Below are 5533 nucleotides of genomic sequence, written 5' to 3'. Positions count from 1 at the left end.
GGGCGTGGGGGGAAGAATGGGGGAGAGGGAAGGGGAATAGAAGGAGATAGAGAGGAGAGGTGTGCAATGGGCGATGGAGAGGGGGAAGAGGGGAGAGGGATAGAGGGGAGGGTGTGTAGTGGGTGAGAGAGAGGGGGATAGAGCGAGAGGTGGATAGGGGGAGAGGGGGAAGAGGGGAGAGGGGGATAGAGGGGAGGGTGTGTAGTGGGGGAGGGAGAAGGGGATAGAGGGAGAGGGGGATAGAGGGAGAAGGGGAGAGGGGGAAGAAGGGAAAGGGGAATAGAGGGGAGGGGTGTGCAGTGGGCGATGGAGAGGGGGATAGAGGGGGAGGGAAAAAGGGGAGAGGGGTGGGGGTGTGTAGTGAGCAAGGGAGAGGGGAAGAGGGGAGAGGGATAGAGTGAGGGTGTGTAGTGGGTGAGGGAGAGGGAGAAGAGGGAGAGGAATAGAGGTGAGGGATTGTAATGGGCGAGGGAGAGGGGAATAGTGAGAGGGATAGAGGTGAGGGTATGTAGTGGGTGAGGGAGAGGGAGAAGAGGGGGAGGGAGAAGAGGGAGCGGGATAGAGGGAAGGTGTGTAGTGGGTGAGGGAGAGGGAGAAGAGGGAGAGGGATAGGAGAAAGGTGTGTAGTGGGCGAGGGAGCACAGAGAGCAGGTACTGTCGCAGTTCATCACTCATGAAGGAGGATCCCCGGTCGCTATGGATATAGTTAGGGAAACCGAACAGAGTGAAGAGGCTGCGCAGGGCCCTGATGACCGTGGCCGAGGACATATCTGGGCAGGGAATCGCGAAGGGGAAATGTGAATACTCGTCAATGACATTGAGGAAGTATATGTTGCGATCAGATGAGGGGAGGGGGCCTTTGAAGTCAATGCTTAGGCGTTCAAAGGGGCGGGTGGCTTTTATGAGGTGTGCCCTGTCTGGTCGGTAGAAGTGCGGCTTACATTCCGCGCAGACCTGGCAATTTCGAGTTATAGACCTGACATCCTCAACTGAGTAGGGCAGGTTTCGGGCTCTAATGAAGTGAAAAAACCTGGTGACCCCCGGGTGGCAGAGGTCGTTGTGGAGAGCCTGTAACCGGTCCACCTGCGCACTGGCACATGTTCCCTGGGACAGTGCGTCAGGTGGCTCATTGAGCTTCCCGGGCCGATACAAGATATCGTAATTGTAGGTAGAGAGTTCGATCCTCCACCGCAATATCTTATCGTTCTTAATCTTGCCCCGCTGCGTACTGTTGAACATGAAGGCAACGGATCGTTGGTCCGTGAGTAGGGTGAACCGTTTACCAGCTAAATAGTGGCACCAGTGCCGTACAGCTTCCACTATGGCTTGGGCCTCCTTTTCGACAGAGGAGTGTCGAGTTTCGGGGCCTTGGAGGGTTCGCGAAAAGAAGGCCACGGGTCTGCCCGCCTGGTTAAGGGTGGCGGCTAGGGCGAAGTCAGACGCATCGCTCTCCACCTGGAACGGGATGGATTCGTCTATAGCGTGCATCGTGGCCTTCGCGATGTCAGCTTTGATGCGGTCGAAGGCCAGATGGGCCTCTGCCGTCGGGGGAAAAGAGGTGGATTTGATGAGTGGACGGGCTTTATCCGCATAGTTGGGGACCCACTGTGCGTAATACGAGAAGAAACCCAGGCATCTTCTCAGTGCTTTGAGGCTAGTGGGGAGGCGAAGTTCCAGGAGGGGACGCATATGGTCGGGATTGGGGCCGATGATTCCATTCTCCACTACGTACCCGAGGATGGTGAGGTGGTGTGTACGGAATACGCACTTCTCCTTATTGTAGGTCAGGTTAAGGAGACTAGCCGTGTGCAGGAATCTGTGGAGGTTGGCATCGTGGTCCTGCTGATCATGGCCGCAGATGGTGACATTATCCAGGTACGGGAAGGTGGCCCGCAGCCCATTCTGGTCTACCATTCCGTCCATTTCATGCTGGAAAACTGAGACCCCATTGGTGATGCCAAAGGGGACCCTGAGGAAGTGGTAAAGGTGACCATCTGCCTCGAACGCCGTATATTGGCGGTCCTCCGGGCAGATAGGGAGCTGGTGGTATGCCGACTTCAAGTCAATGGTGGAGAACACTCAATATTGTGCAATCTGGTTGACCATGTCAGATATGCAGGGAAGAGGGTACACGTCCAGCTGCGTATATCGATTAATGGTCTGACTGTAGTCAATGACCATTCTGTGTTTCTCCCCAGTCTTAACGACTACCACTTGTGCTCTCCAGGGGCTGGTACTGGCCTTGATGATCCCTTCCCTGAGGAGCCGCTGGACTTCGGACCGGATAAAGGCCCTGTCTCCAGCACTATACCGCCTGCTCTTGGTGGCACTCGGTTTGCAGTCAGGAGTGAGATTCGCAAACAAGGAGGGAGGGGCGATTTTAAGGGTTGAGAGACTGCAGGTGGTGCGCGGTGGGCAATTTAGACGCCGCTGATTGCAGACGGAGAGTGGGGGAAAAGGCCAATTATACTGTATAGTGACACTCTTCAGATGGGTCATGATATCTAGCCCCAGGAGTACAGCAGCGCAGAGATGTGGCAGCACGAGGCGCCTGAAGTTATCATATACTGTGCCCCGCACCTTCAGGGTCACCACGCAGCACCCGAGGACATTTACAGAGCGGGACTGCGATGCCATGGAGATCGTTTGCTTGATGGGCTGCACGGAAAGGGCGTATCGACGCACCGTATCAGGGTGAATGAAGCTCTCCGTATTCCCGCTGTCAAACAAACAATGCTCCCTGTGCCCGTTTACCTCGATGTCCATCATGGACTTGGCGAGTCGATGAGGCTTGGACTGGTCCAGGGTAACCGACGCCACCATTGAGTCTTGCAGATAGCCAAAGGGGGCTGATGAGGTAGGAGATGGCGGCCTCTGCTGGTCGCTCGCGACCGAAGTCGTCCAAGATGGCAGCCTCCGCGGGTCGCCGGCGGCCGATGACGTCATCCAAGATGGCGGCCCCCGCGGGTCGCACACGGCCGGGGTCATCCAAGATGGCAGCCCCCGCGGGTCACACGTGGCGCTCGTGGATTTGGAGGTGGACTTACGGCAGACTTTGGCATTGTGTCCCTTCTTCCCACACGCGGAGCAGAACGACTCCCTCGCCGGGCAGCGTTGTCGGGGGTGCTTACCCAGACCGCAGAAGTAGCACTTCGGGCCTCCAGAGGCTGCTGCAGTGGTCAGATCACCGGTGAGATGTGGTGCGGCGTAGGTCTGTGGCCCTCCCGAGTACAGGGGTAGCGACGGCTGCGGTGTCCACGATGCGCCCACGTGGTCAGGTGAGTAGGCCTTGAGATATTGGGAGGTCACCTCTAAGGATTCGGCCAGTTCCACAGTTTTCTTTAAGTCCAGCGCACCCTGTTCCAGTAGCCATTGTCGGATATAGGTCGTCCCGATGCCCGTGACAAAGGCATCCCTGATTAAGTCTTCTGTGTATTGGGTGGCAGTCACAGTCTTGCAGTTGCAGTTCCGGGCAAACAGTCGCAACGCGCGCAGGAATTGGTCAACTGATTCACCTGGCTGCCGTCTGCGCGTAGCTAGGAGATGTCTCGCATAAACTTCATTAGGCCGTTTGTTATACTGGCCCTTTAAAAGTTTGATGGCGTCCTTGTTACTTTCTGCGTCCCGAATTGTAGAATATACTACGTCGCTTACCCGGCCGTGGAGAACTCGTAGTTTGTCGGCATCCGTACGGACAGCAGTGGAGGCGTCGATGTAGTCTTCGAAGCATTTCAGCCAATGATCAAACGTGTTTGACGCTCCTGCAGTTTTGAGGATCCAGATTCAATCTGTCGGGTTTTAACATCTGCTCCATTTTAAAATCTTGTTACTAAAATTGATGCACCATCAATCAAGCAAAGACGAGTTGTATGCAAGAACAAATAGGCTTTTATTAACAAGAACTTGAAGCCATCCCTGTCGGAGATCTGGTCCATACTAAAGGCTGGGGGGAGGAGCTATCGCTTTTATACCCGGACCAGGGGGAGGAGTCTTGGGCGGAGCCGACAGGGATGTGCCACATATACAGGTAATAATAAATACTAACTAACAGTTGTTAACCATAACAGATAACAGATAACAGAGGTTTACCACAGGCCTCAACCGGGATCTTGGGTTCATGTCACACTATCTGTAACCCCCACGACTTGTCTGGGCTTGCAAAATCTCACTAACTGTCCTGTCTGGAGACAATACACATCTCTTTAACCTGTGCTGAACGCTCTCTCCACTCACATTGTCTGTACCTTTCAGACTTGATTACCTGTAAAGACCCGCATTCCAACCATTATTTTGTAAATTGAGTCTGTGTCTTTGTGCCCTGTTTGTGAACAGAACTCCCACCCACCTGACGAAGGGGCAGCGCTCCGAAAGCTAGTGGCTTGTGCTACCAAATAAACCTGTTGGACTTTAACCTGGTGTTGTGAGACTTCTTACTGTGTTTACCACTGAATAAGCAGGTTAATCAATGTACTTTATTTCTGAAATGTCTCCCTCAGCACATCCTATGTATTCTGCAGAGGGTGTATCTTTTAATATGTGCAATAAGCTGCATAGCAGTTAAATCTCTAAAGGCACGTCACGTTTATGAAACAAAAGTTTGACATGGAGCCAATGCAGGTCAGATCCACCAGAAGCAGCTTCCGGGAGGAGAGCTCCACAACACAGACACCTCACAACTTCAGGCCCTGTGAGAGCCCATTGATCACCTTCTCCCCTCTAGCCCCTCCCCCTCCCCCTAACCCCGCCCCTCTAGCCCAACCCCTGCCCTCTAGCGCCACCCCTGCCCCATCTCTAGCCCCGCCCCTCTAGCGCCACCCCTGCCCCATCTCTAGCCCCGCCCTCTGCGCGCTCTCTCTCCAGCCCCGGCCCTTTCCCCTCCCCCTCTCTAGCCCCTCCCTTGGCCCCCCCCAACTCTCGCCCCGCCCCTCTCTAGCCCCGCCCCCTGGTCCCTCCCCCTCCCTCTAGCCCCTCCCTCCATCTTTGTCCTTGGGAAAGTTCTTGAATTTGCTCGAATCCGGTCTGGCCAGGCACTGACGTTACACACAATGGCACGGCGTCTGATTGGCCACGGTTACTGTCAATCACGCCCGCAGTCCAATAGGAATCTGCAGCGCGGTCCCGCCCCCACAAACTGCCTCCTCACTGCAGCCCCGAAGGTGGGTCCCGCGCGCCGAGAGCCCCCGGTAAACGGTAACCACGGCAACCACATCTCAAATACCCTCATAACGCCCTCTCCCCCCCAGTAACCAATCCCCCCTTACCATCCCCCCAATAAACCGCCCCGGTACCCCCACCCCGGGGCGTCGACACCCGAAATGCCCAGTAATCATCCCCGGTATCCCGGTAACCCTGACAAACCCCCCCCCCCCGGTACCCTGGTAACCGTCTCCCCCCCACCCCGGGACAGGCCGGGCCTCCCTCAGCCCGGGGCTCGCGCGGAGGCGGTTCCGGGCCCGAGGCGGGAGGCGGCGCGCGGAGGCGGGGGCGCGCGCGGATCGGGAGCGCGCAGGCTGTCAGCGAGCTCGCGGAGAGA

The 5533-nt window shown here is 56.2% G+C and overlaps 1 protein-coding gene across 3 annotated transcripts in view; it reads left to right on the top strand.

Annotated features, from left to right (window-relative positions):
* The first annotated feature begins 5091 nt into the window (after window positions 1–5091).
* The window catches only part of ugp2b (UDP-glucose pyrophosphorylase 2b), a 50282-nt gene continuing 49840 nt past the window's right edge, over window positions 5092–5533 (top strand). The window contains exon 1 of one of the 3 annotated variants that reach the window (XM_078230420.1): window positions 5092–5156. The gene's annotated coding sequence lies outside the window, so the exon portion shown is untranslated. Of the gene's footprint in view, window positions 5191–5533 lie in introns of all 3 variants that reach the window. The other 2 variants (XM_078230421.1, XM_078230422.1) reach the window with 2 other exon arrangements.

This window comes from Mustelus asterias, chromosome 15 (assembly GCF_964213995.1).
Source record: "Mustelus asterias chromosome 15, sMusAst1.hap1.1, whole genome shotgun sequence".
Classification (NCBI taxonomy): Eukaryota; Metazoa; Chordata; class Chondrichthyes; order Carcharhiniformes; family Triakidae; genus Mustelus; species Mustelus asterias.
This window is presented reverse-complemented; position numbering and strand designations above follow the sequence as displayed.